The following is a 13,835-nucleotide window of genomic DNA, read 5'->3' as shown; positions in this document are numbered from 1 at the left end:
CCCACAGAGTAACAATGCTAGCATTAAAACTTTTTTGCATCTAACTGATACGGATACAGCTGTATCCAAAACTAAATCCAGATATGATAATTTAACCAAACCCCAAAGAATGGCACTTAAAACACTTATCAAAAATGACAACATTGTGATCAGACAGGCAGACAAGGGCGGGGCCATAGTCATGCAAGACTGGGTTTCATATGACAAGGAGATATTATGCCAATTATCTGACACTAATACATACACTAAGATGGATTGCACTCCTATGAGCACTGTGAAGCGGAAGGTTGACACATGCATTGATGTAGCATGCCAACAAGGATGGTTTGAGGATCGGGTCGCCAATTGTTTGAAAATTGAATATCCGGAGTGTCCAATTTTATACACACTACCGAAAATCCACAAACAACTGAGTGACCAACCCGGGAGACCAATAATCTCACCCAGTAACTCTACACTTCAATCTTTGGCTCAATTTGTGGATTCTTTCCTACAGCCAGTGGTTACAGGGTTACCAAGTTATTTGAAAGATAGTAATGATTTTCTTGAATGTCTCAAAACATTGGTTTTACCCTCTGACCCTGTATGGTTAGCCACACTCGATGTCTCTTCACTCTACATGGTTATCCTACATGAGGGTGGGTTGCAGGCCGTGAGAGTAGCGCTAACTAACAGCAGGGGCCACCTGCTGAATTTCTACTTTAACTAACTGAGTTAGTTCTTACAAATAATTACTTCTTATATGGTGGGAATTATTATATACAAAACAATGGCACTGCCATGGGGTCAAATTTGGCTCCGGCATATGCCAACTTATATATGGCACAATTTGAGCAGACTTATATCTTACCGATCTTTGCTTCTAACATCATTTTTTACAAATGCTTCATCGATGATTTAGTCTTAATTTGGTCAGGCACAGAAAGTCAGGTTGCTGATATGGTACTAACTTTGAACAATTTGGATTCTCCAATTAAATTCATGAGTCAGACTAATGACAAGGAGATAAACTTTCTGGATGTCACAGTTTATTTAGAAGGGGCCATACTTGGAATGACACTTTTCAGCAAGGACACTGATCGCAACACTTTTCTACAGTCCCGAAGTCAGCACCTGAGTCACCTCAAAGAAAATCTACCGATTTCTCAATTTTTATGTGTTCTAAGAATCAATTCTTCAATGACCAAGGCTGAAGTCCAAATTGCTGAAATGGCTAATAGATTTATCACTAGAGGATACCAGACTTCAACTGTACTTAGATGCCTTTCTAAGGCAAGGGCTCAGCACTCACAAACAGGTTTGACACAAGGATGTAAGATTGATCCATTAAGGATGTCATTTTCAAGTACTTTTGATGTTACCTCTAATCGATCACGCCAGACCCTAAACAGCCAATTATTTCATCTGACTCCTTGCTGAAAAGTCTTGGCCAGGCACCTCCCCTCTGTGCTTACAGACAGGACAGACAGGGCCCACATCTTCGAAATCTCCTGATGCACCCTACTATGAGATCAACAGAGTTCATGGCTCCCTTTAGTGAAAAGAGGGTGCTTCAGATGTGCCAATTGCACAACATGCCAGTCCTTACTCACTGGTACCTCCTTTATTCATCCCCACAGTGGCAGAAAAATTCAAATAAAAAACAAGTTACATTGTCTTATGAACTTTGTTGTTTATATTCTAATCTGCCCATGCAGATTGTATTATGTGGGGATGACAATAAGATGTTTTAGAAAATGGATGGCAACCACCGATTGACGATAAGACTGGCACTTGATGCACACAAAACCGACAAACTGGTAGCTCAACATTTTTTGGAGCATTGACACATGGTGGCCTGTATGAAATGTATGTTGATTGATCATATACCGGTCCCTAAGAGAGGGGGTAACGGTGAAACCGCATTGCGGAAATGTGAAGCTCGTTGGATTTTCAAATTGGACACTTTGAGAGGGCTCAATGAGTCTAATCCATTAAATATCTTTCTGAAGTAGTTACTTTATATTTTTTAGTGACTACTACATATGTTTCTTTTTTTTGAGTGACCTGCATTTGTGTTCTTATTCATATTTTATATTATTTGTTTTTTTCTTTTGTATTATGGTGTTTTATTTATTAATATTATTATTATTATTATTATAATTTTTATTCCTATGTTGGTGTTTGTCTTTGAAGCTGCCATATTACCCTGTAGTTGAAATAAGCATATCGACCTAAGGGTGCACCACCAAAGGTACATAAGTGTTTTTACGATCTTTTGACATTTTGGCCAATTCCTGCTGCTTCTATGGTTACCATTTGTTGTACTTCCGGTTAATGTTATGCGTTCCACTTGTTGGAATACATACACGTCCGGTTTTTAGGAGACCACTATGCCGCGGATGTTGACGGCTGTCAGTGCTTCCGGTCAGCATCATGTGGTCCATTGGAGAGGTCATTGGTGCTTTTGCCATTGGTGGAATACCTCGCGGCAGCGGGTAAGTACCGCGCCAGCGTGTGGCTCACAGAGTGACACTTCCGGTTCACCAGAGCTTTCTACTTTTATTTATCATGTAACTGCAGCATTTTTCTACTATTTTTGTATATGTTTATATGACGTTTATATTTGATGTGTTTTGATTAGAACTTGGGGCACTTTTATGTTGGTATAACTCATGGATTAGCATTTTAGAATGTGATCTGGTGAGAGGTGTATCGATGGGTGTGTCTTGTTAGTAATTGATAGGGGTATATATGTCAGCTTCTTTGGTGGTGGTGTTCACTTTCCATTTGGTTGCTTACTGATTCACCCTTGCTGTTTTGTCCTGATGATGGTCCAGCTAGGACCGATACATTGACTATGACTTTGTACTTTTATCTTCTAACCATGATTAGTAATTAAAAGTTAGTATTTTTTTCTACAAAACCTGGTGAGTGCCGATTATATATATATATATATATTTTTTTTCTATAATAAGAAATATATGTGCACCTTTACATAGAATGGGGGCCAGCTACTGGGGTGCACAGTATGGGGAGGTAGTTTAGAGACTGAATACAGGGATGCAAACTATAGGGGTTCATTCAATTTTATATATCAGTTTGTGCAGAAGAGATAATCAGCTTGCTTAAAATTCATAGGAAGAATGAAGCTGCTCTTTCATTTAGTAAATAGAAGCACTAACATTTAATTTTTTTTGTTTTACCATACTGAAAAGAATGTTATTCCTTCTGTATTATAGAAATGTATAGAACTCCTCATGACTTAAGGTAATAGCAATATCATTCTATTGGTGGCGTGAGGCGTACGCCTGCGAGCGGATACGAGCACTGCTTTCGCACCCGCAGCCCCATAGGATGACAGTGTGCGCCATAGTGTATTGCAGCATATGCTGCTGTGGGTACTTGCATGCATATGTTAGTAGCACAATCGGCACGGATGTTAGCAGACACATCTGTATTCCCTTTTTCTAATTTAAAGGTCATCTAGAAGGTCAGCATGTTAAGTAAGTGACCTGTATTTATTTTGAACATGACAAAATATTTTGTAATGAAATGCTCAAAAATGCATGCAAGCCCTTGTTTATATTATTTGCATGGTTGTAATATTATTGCAAGTATATATGCAATATTCAATGTCATGTACAATGTAATAGGACAGTCACATTTATACACATTATTTCTAGTCAAGCCTTGTCTACCTAGCTGATACTGAACTACAGCTACCAGTGCACTTTTAAGTCAACCTAAGCTAACATATTTATATACACCCATAAGCCATAACATTAAAACCACTGACAGGTGAAGCGCATAACATTGATTATCTTGTTACAATGGCACCTGTCAAGGGGTGGCATATATTAGGCAACAAATAAACAGTTATTTATTGAAATTGATGTGTTGGAAGCAGGAAAATGGGCAAATGTAAGGATCTGAGTGGCTTTAATAAAAGACAGTTTATGATGGATAGACAACTGGGTTAGAGTATCTCCAAAATGGCAGATCTTGTGGGGTGTTCCCAGTATGCAGTGATTATGTACCTATGAAAAGTGGTTCAAGGTAGGACAACCAGGGAACCAATGAAAGGGTCATCAGCAACCAAGTCTCATTGATGTACCTAGGGAGCAAAGGCTAGCCTGTCTGGTCCAACACCATAGAATAGCTACTGAAAGCACAAATTGCTGAAAGACTTAATGCTGGCTATGATAGAAAGGTGTCAGAACACACAGTGTTGTTGAAAAACTGGACCATGGAGCAATGGAAGAAGGTGTCCTTGTCTGACAAATCTAATTTTCTATATCACCTGAATGGCTTGCTGCATGTGCATCATTTACTTGGGGAGAAATTGCACCATAATGCACTGAGAATAAGACAAGTCAACAAAGGCAATGTGATGTTCTAGGCAATGTACTGCTGGAAAACCTTGGGTCCTGTCATTCATGTGGATGGTATTTTGACAAGTACCACCTACTTAAACATTGTTGCAGATCAGGCACACCTGTTCATGGCAATGATATTCCCTGATGGCAGTGGCCTCTTTCAGCAGGATAATGCACCCTGCCACACTGCAAAAATTGTTCAGGAATGGTTTGTGGAACATGACAAAGAGTTCAAGGTGTTGACTTGACCTCCAAATTCCCCAAATCTCAATCTGATCAAGCATTTGTAGAATGAGCCATAGAATTTGAGTCATAGAGGCCCCACCTCACAATTTACAGGACTTAAAGGATCTGCTTCTAATGTCTTGGTGCCAGATACCACAGGACACCTTCAGAGGTTTTGCAGAATCGATGCCTCTACAGGTTAGAGCTGTTTTGGTAGCACAAGTGGGACCTACACAATATTAGGCAAGTGGTTTTAATTTTATGGTTGATGGGTATATAGGTATACAGTATGTATATATGAAATACTATTTAAGGTAGACCTGTAAGTTAAACGCTTTAATTTATTTCTAAATGGAGAGGCATTCTAGAATATCTAATGCAAAGCTTACTTTAAATAAAGCATTAATCTTCTCTTATTCATTTTATAAATATATTAATTCTGTATCTGTTAGCTTCATTATATTGTGAATGTAGAAACAATGTATAGGATAGGTTTTTAATGCTTTGCACTGTCTACATTTTACGTTCCTTTTTTATGCAGTTTAGGACATAAATTAAATGTACTTTTAAAGTTCATATTTTAAACTTCCTCTTGTATAAAATGAAAACTGCATTTAAAATGGCTATTTATTAACTTTAATACTATTCTATATAAGGAAACCTGAACTCACATTATCCTAAGTCTCAGAGGTCCTCAGATGTACAATGAAAACACCTTTTTGAGGAACTTGAAACATCGTATTGGGTATTGAGTAAAAATAACATGTATATCCTGACAAATTGAGACTTGTCAGCTGCTATGAATAATATTTGAGTGTATAAAACTGCAGCTTGGGTACTGGATCTCAAAATGATTCCTGATTTCTCATTGTAGTGACTTGGCTGTATTGCTGTGTTTATACAGTAGGTTAAGGCATATTTTAACATCGAGATAAAAGAAAACATAAACCTGATTTGAATCACATAATTACAAACTAGAAAGTGAACAGTTTTAGCAGCTGCTATGGAGAAAATAATTCTATATAAAAAAGTGTTTCAGTTTGCGTATCTATTGTTTTGGAATGAAGTTGGTTTCAGATTGAATATAGGGATGGAGCCAAGCTGGAGAGTTGTTTGCATAGACCCATCCAAATGTTTTCTGGGTGTATAGTGATTTCTAGATATGCTTTAGTAAAGATTCACATTTTCTTTCTAATGAAGAATTGTAATATAAATAAATGTCACCTCAATCATGTTGCTATCCATATACTTTGTATCATACTTCCAAGCTATAGAACATGCCACCAAAATATTGATGGAAATTTAACATTTTTATCGAAGTAAAGGGTACTGATGTATATAATCTTCAACAAGGTTGGCTAAGAACTGTGGTTTCAAATTCTAATAAGCCTTTCCTAACCTCTTATCAGCATAAACCAGATGTTGAATCAGTCACTGACTACGGCTACAGGGATAACAAGAAATTGGTAAGTGAGATGGGGAGTCAAACTGAGCAGATTTAGCAAACAAGAACCCCTGTGAACGACATCATTAATACTCATCACCAAGATAGCTGGTTATCTAATATCTTCCACAGGTTGTGTAACATTTATAATACAGAGTTCTAATGAGTTTTCTAGACTTCACATAATGTTAGATAATTCATTCTATATTAAAGCATCTGAAAAGCACTTAGAGTAGATAACCACAGTTTGTGTATAACATTGCACAGCATGTAACATAACTACAATATGATGGGAAAAGTAAAGTATTTAATGATAAAATCTGTGTCATTAGTAAAGGAGTGATGCAACGGATACATGAAAAATATTATATCAAATGGTTATATACTTGTGGAGACACAATTTATTCACTGTATAGTAATCGCAAATGATAAATTACAATATGCTGTTTGCTAACGTAATGATATACATACAGTACCTGTATGTCAATCATGCAAAAGGATGAAAGGACTTTTGAATACAGTAAATGATATGCTATCAGCAGATGTATCATAAGGAAAGCTTTTGTAAAATTGCTTCTGAAATAAGTGTTTCTTTTTTTAGTGGTGAAGATAATTAGAAACTGACCTAATACTGTTGGTCATGGAAAGTGCATTTTGTTGGCTGTTGAGATACATTATGTAGAAATAAGTCGAGCATTCTGAATCATAAAAACAAGGTCTTACAGGGACATTGTTCTAAAAATTAAAAAAATTAAAAAAGCATTAAGAAAGCAAACTGCCCACATAGTGAATTATGGGCACACATAAAAATGCTATCAACAATCTACCTCCTCCAGGTATATGAACCTCCTTAAACAGTGCAATTTTGTAGGTGTTATTTTATGGATTTTTTAAAAAATATTTCAAAATATTTCATTTTACAGTTATATGCATATTATATGCAACAGTGATACATACACTACATGCATTATATCGGTATTGCTTCCTCAGATTTGTACAGATTCTGAGTCAGACTCAATAGGGTAAATTTACTAAGAATCGTGTCTGGTCGAGATGTCAATCACGGGATGTGTTTGGTAATTTTTTACAACTCGCAAATTTACTAAAGGCAAACTCGGGGAGAAATCTTTAAACTCTCTGCAAAATACTTACTTTGGTCTTTGGTACAGAAGGTTTGACAAAAATTGTCAGTATTTGGGAAAAAAAGATTCCACACAAAAGAGGTGGCTTTTTTTTGTCCCAAGCATGACAATGTCCTTCTTCTTATCATTGGCAAGAACTGCTGCCACTGGTGGCTGACTTACTTTGACACAAACAACATTGTGAATTTGAATAACTTGTTCTTGTCCAAGTCATTAGTCATCAACATCCTCATTAGTGTCAGATACACAACTATCCCCCTCCAGTGTTGGACTGAGGCCTGAAGAGCCTACCAGGGGATTGCAGTAGTAGGGGCCTGCTGAAGGTGCATAACCCTCTGCCAAAGTGGGTGTACCCAATGAATAGAGAGGCATGGCAATAATATGTGCAAATATATGAAGGGGGAGTTAACTAGCAATAGACCTTCAAAATGCCAGAGCAGGGTTGTCCTGATCAGTGCCAAATTAAGGTCCACAAAAGCCTGGAGCTGAAATTTATTAAGGACCAATTGTGTGCCACTACAGGGGGTGCAACTAGTGATCTACGAGTGTGACCAGTGCTGTGTGGGTGTGGTCAGTACAGGGTGTGTGGTTTGTGCCATGGGGTATGACCAGTTCCATGGGGGACATAGATAGCACCTACCTTCAACTACTATCATTTATAAGGGTCAGATTCAATTAGCCTCTATGTTTAACATGCAGATGAAGCTCTGGATTTAGTGGCCAGAATGATTAAATTATTATGCATTTTTCCTTTGCGGTAAACCTGCAGCTTTCTTGTGTTGTTAACGCATAGATTCCCGGTTAAGTGTCTGGAATCTATGGGTTACCCCATGCAGAGTGTGCATTTAATGCAGTTTTTCTGTTTTAATTGCACCCTCTGGGGCACAACAATCAGGGTATCAACCCTTAATTGAATAGCTCAGGGCAGAGCTTTAGCTGAAGGGTAAACCCAGCAGCTAATTGAATGTGCCCCAAACTTAAGCTAGAACAAAAAAATGTTCTTGTTTTTTTGTGAACGGGTATGTAATGTATAGTTTGCCTTTCCTTGAGTGCTAGAATAGTTTAGATTAAAAGAAAATAATCTAAAATTGTTCACTGTTTATTGCCATATTTTATAAGCAGCTTTGCTATTTGTGATCCATGCTGAATCACCCCCCTGGTTCAGTATTGCCATTGCAGCTATTTATTTTTTTTAAAGGCTGAAGATGTACAGTATGCTCAGCCTGATGGGCACGGATGCGCATTAAGGGCCTGATTCAGATCTGGGAATAGAGTAAGAAAGAGCAATTAATTATGCATCTAGGTAAAACCATTCTGCACTGCAGGTGGAGCAGATTTAAAATATGCAGAGAGATTTAGATTTGGGAAGGAGGTGTCCAAACCTAAACTGACATCTACATTACAAGGCCACATCCCCTTTTTGTTGCCGCATAGAAAAGTCACGCACTCCAGCCCTCCCCGCACTGGATGTCAGTGCAGGGATGGAAGCCACTGTGCCCAGCATTTATGAGCTAAATACAGAATCAGCCAGTATTTACCCCACATACAAAATATAATAAAATGTATTTGCACCCCTTGCATTGCAACATGTTTGCCCAGGTACACAGTTACTTGCTGCTTTTTACTCTATTCCCAACTTTTAATCAGGTCTTAAGTACACAGATGGAGCTGGTGTCTCGGCAAGAGATTTTTCCTAAATTCGTGGGAAAAGTGGGGGGACAAGAGTGAAGACAAACAAAAAATAGTAGGAAAGCCCAAACAGAAGAAAAACACTGCCATAGAAACAAAGAGAGAGACCTAGAGCGGAAATGTATCAAAGCTTTGAGAGAGAATAAGCCTAGAAGGTGCCCAAAACAACTAATCTGTTTGTGTCATTTTAGAGACTCTGCTAGATAAATGACAGTTATTAGAAGCTGATTGATTGCTATGGGCGAATTATCCACTTAATCTCTCTCAAAGCTTTGATATGTCTCCCCTACTCAGTGAGACATGCCTGTCAGTGAGAGTGGATGGAGGAGCACACATGTATCTTACTCACAGCTCCCTCTGCCAACAATGAGATCAAGATGCCCAGCATGTAACCCACTGTGGACCAGCTTGCCCGGCTCATCCATCATCCCAGTAATTTACGGAAACATTTTTCCAGCATGGGCTTTCAGCCTATTTCAGCACTGCACTTGATGCCGGAGGCACATGTATAGATGTGTCCTCATACACCTCTCCTTTTTTGCTTTATTTGGCACTCAAAGCCAGCACAGCTAGGATGCTCCATGACGAGTAACAATTGGATTGATTTTTTTGCAAAAAATACCCTTAGAACTGTGTAGGGAGAAGATTTGCAGGGACAGAGGTTTCTCACAAGTTCTGTCCCTGCATGTGATATTGGATACATCCTTGCGATGTATTGAAATATCGCATTGCAATTTAGGGAGAATTTTCACATTCCATCCGCATCTGAGATACGGATTGCGATAAATATGCCCCTTGTAGTCTTGTAATGTAGTTATACCAAATCTTGGACACTGTTACTGACACAGAATCATTATATGAATCAGACAGCTGCAGGCCACAGACAGAGCAGAAGTCCCAAATGGATTCAGGACACTAAGCTTAAAGCACAGCACAGCACAGATTTTAAGGGGCCTATTTATTAATATATTAAATATTTGTAGCATATCTCCCGAAAACACCCACTTTTGTAGAATACCAGCAAATGTTAAGTATCAGCCAATATGTATAAAGGAGAGACAGCAGCATATATCTCGGATATATGCTGCAATCCCTCCATTTCCGACAGCAGTCGCAGCCCCGTACATTTCTATGGGGGCTGTAAAACTGTCAGAATTACCATTCTGGACCTTGGTCTGGGCAGGTAACGCCACCTGAAGATGGCATTAGCCACTGTAATCTATGGTCTACAATGTGCAAAATGTATTGGGAGAGGATTCCTTACCATGCATTATTATTATTATTATCGTTTATTTATATGGCACCACAAGTGTTGCGCAGCACCTTACAAAGTACATAAATAGATTTACAGTGACTTACAGTACAGTACAATACAATACATTACATTACAGGACATGGATAATATACATTGCTACATTCGCGACCATAACACCCAGATAAGCAACAATGCAAAGCAACCAAGTGTTAGGTGCCCTGGTAGAGAGTAAGAAGTGGATGAAGGTAGAGTAAGGAGAAGCACAAGAGGGTAGAGGGCCCTGCTCATTGGAGCTTACATTCTAGGGGGGAGGGACAGACAGACAGGGGTGAAACAGATGGGGTAGGCAGGGAGAGAGGAGTATGTAGCAGCAAGCGCAGTAGCGTGCCAGGGATCCCAATATAGTAGTGAGGTGACCGCTAATGCAATCACTTCACTGCTAATACATTGCATGTATGGCTTACTTTCAGAGCCCTTCTCCCTGCATGTCTTTTTTTATACATTTACACTGTAACTAATTTCTTATTACTGCAAATAGCAGCAATAGGAAATGTCAATTATCCAGTTCTAAAACCTGATATTTGATCATTTGTCCCTGAATATTATCAAAGTGAAGCTATATTATTTGAATAAAGTAAAGCAATTTACAATAAAAATATATATATATTGTCAATATTAAAATATAATACAAATCAATATTTCTCAGCAGATGTTCTAAATTAATGTACATAATAAAACAATAAATGCAGCAGAATTGAACATAAAGACTTCTGAATTGCCTGCTTGAAATCACAAAGAAAGAGTTTCCACATTCAATGAATTGCAAAGTAGCCCAAAATTATACATTGTGTTGTCAATTCTTATTTCAATAATAATAATAATGAGGATGAGGAATTTGAAACTGGAATATTTGTATGTGCCAGGCAAGTCTTACAAATGTTCTTAGTTCCCAACTCTAATTAAACTTGAGACACTGGGTTTTCTATGCCACCTGTGTCTGTCCTGTTTCTTTCGCCTTTATTTGGGCTCTACCCACCCGCGTCCCATGATGCTACTGCACGGAATCATTTATTGAAGATACACATGGTAGTCAAACACAAATGTCAGGAACTTCCAGAGATAGTGCTAGCTGCCGCTGGTTCTGTGGCAGCCTGGGCTTTGAAATAGCTGGGCCCACCAGGGATCACCTCAGAACCCAACTGTGCCAGTCTGACGCTGTATGTTTAAATATATACCCTGGGGAAAATGTATTCCTTGCATTGGAACGTCAGTCATTTGGAGCCATTGTGTTTTGTCTTATTTCACCCCTGAGTGCTGCCGAGTGTGTACTATATTATATACTGTATAAATATATATTTATGTATATATATATATATATATATATTTATATATAAATATATATATATATTCCAAACAAATAAGAGGCAGCACTCAGACTTTGCAAAAGGTGAACGCTGTGACATGGTGTTTAATGGGTGGTAAACATTTTGGGGAAAGCATCCCCTTCCTCAGGACAGCACTCTAACATTAAGTGGTACAAACAGGCAAGTAAATAGTGTGCAATGATCATCAAAGCTTACCCCCATCCCTCTGAAAGTGCCCTGGTCCCGCAGGATGCATTCCCTGAAACACTGACCACAGCAGGCATAGCAGCACCAGATATTACACTCACTGACCTGTGGGGAAGAATGTAGCTGCTGCCACTGCCCTGTATCCATGGATATTCCTCTGCTTGGTAGGAGGCTTGGGGGAGTGGTCGGATCTTACTTCACCCTGTAGTGGACAGTGGGGGGGGCTCAAGAGCTTCACCCTTAGGGGGGTGGTTGGAACTTTCTTTACCCAGGAGTAGGTGGAGCTTCTGCCACCCATGGGTGGTCAAAGATTCATGGGCAGTGGGCGTGGCTTTGGCCATGCAGGGGCTGAATGGTCAGGGAGCTCGGGCACTTCATCTGCCTATTGTAGATCAGGCCCTGATGGCAGTGTACACCCATGTTCTCAGCCTGCTAAGCCTTTCCCACTCACTGAAAGGGGCAAGGCCACAGCACAATGGGACCCACCAGGGAATTTCCCGGCATCCCAGTCCAAGCCTTTCCCCCTCATCCTGCTGCACTTCCACAGTATCATCTTCAATTTCTCCAATAAGATGTATGAGTCCAAGTCACATGTGAGTATAAATGCTTCCTTTAGGTAGTGTGTCCAGTCCATGATGACCAATCTTTCCCCTTTATCAGTTTGTTTTATTATCATATCAACAATCTTCAAGATTTGTCCAACCATCACAAAGGTTTTTTTTAAAATAATTTATAGAAGATGTTAAGATGGCTTCCTTTTGATTCAAGTGGATAATATTTGGATTTCCCTTTGAGTCCCAACTCATTCATTAAAATTAGTAGTGATTGGCATTATCTTTTCTTTCAAAAATTATTTTTGATATTACATTTCTAAAGAATTTGTTTTGGTAAATTGATGTCTGAAACTTGTTCATATTGCTTGTAAGAGCAAAATTCAAACCCTTGCGTAATAGTGATATTTTGAGTTTTATCGATACATGTTTGGACAGCTTAAGATATGGAGATGAACCGCGCTAAAATCCATAATTAGTGGAAATGATTAATCTGTTTTAAGATGGGGCTAGGTGTGGATAAATAGCATATATACAGGTGTGGTTACCATAAACATACTGTATAACAGTATAAGTATAGTAAACCATAACATATATACAATAATGAACAATATACAGCTTGGTTAAAATAATCAAATTGAATCATTTAATTGTTGTATAATTAAAAACACATGTAGAGTAAAAATGTAAAAAACAACTGTTTGTAAGTCTCATATTGAAGCGTTACATGTGGAGAGTTCCAAATAGTATAGGAAAATCCAAATGTAGGGATAATTCCTTCAATGATCACATGTATTGATCTGAGTGGGCACAAAAGATTAGTGTCTATGAATAAAGGTGAGTAATAGTACTAAATCCAGATAAATGTCCAGCTAGTTATATTATAACCAGCCTCCAATGGATAATCACGTCCTGATGTGAATCCAACATATGATATAATCAGCATGGTGCCAGAGGAGAAATCGGCTGCAGTGGAGATGCAGCAGCCCGTCCGGAAAACAGTGATGGAAGTCCAATGATAGCCAGTCAATAAGTGGGAACATCCAAACGCGTTTCGATGTGAAATCACCCACACCTTCTTAGTAGCAATATTCCCTCTGGCCAAGATGGTGCACTTATATACCCTTGATTGGATAGGAAATGAAGAGCAGCTGATGAAACTGGATTATTTAATTAACCAAGTTGTAAGTAAAGTTAAATATAGTTGTTAAAAACATTTAATACAAATAGAAATAAACCACTTGAAAAACATTTTTTTCATAAAAGATTTTGTTGTGTAAAGGACATACCAGTAAATTTGGATCATGATAGTCACGCTATATTGCGTTCCTTGGTCACATGACATACACAGTAAACACATGGGTCTTAAGAACCAATAATAGATGTTTCTGCGGCCAAATCTCAATCACGTGTATAAATGATACCACGTGATATTGAGTGCCTGCTATGGGGAAGAAACAGTATTACCTGATGTTTGAATCATGTGACATAAACACGTGGGTCCTAAGAACCAATACTAAGTGTTTCTGCAGCAAAATTACGATCACATGTATAGACAATACCACGTGATACCAGGTGGCCGCTATAGGGAAGGTGCTGT

At 38.5% G+C, this 13,835-nt stretch overlaps 1 long non-coding RNA gene across 2 annotated transcripts in view; it reads right to left on the bottom strand.

The window, feature by feature from the left end:
• LOC148473406 (uncharacterized) overlaps positions 1–13,835 on the bottom strand; it is a 147,314-nt gene that overhangs the window by 78,496 nt on the left and 54,983 nt on the right. Inside the window, exon 5 of one of the 2 annotated variants that reach the window (XR_015872963.1) lies at positions 12,898–13,359. The exons of the other annotated variant lie outside the window; for it this stretch is intronic. This is a non-coding gene — a long non-coding RNA (uncharacterized LOC148473406). Of the gene's footprint in view, positions 1–12,897; positions 13,360–13,835 lie in introns of those variants that run through there. 2 annotated transcript variants of the gene reach the window in all.

This window comes from Taudactylus pleione, unplaced genomic scaffold (assembly GCF_031769625.1).
Source record: "Taudactylus pleione unplaced genomic scaffold, aTauple2 ptg000918l, whole genome shotgun sequence".
NCBI lineage: Eukaryota > Metazoa > Chordata > Amphibia > Anura > Myobatrachidae > Taudactylus > Taudactylus pleione.
The sequence above is the reverse complement of the archived record's forward strand: the minus strand, read 5'-3'. Positions and strand labels throughout refer to the sequence as shown.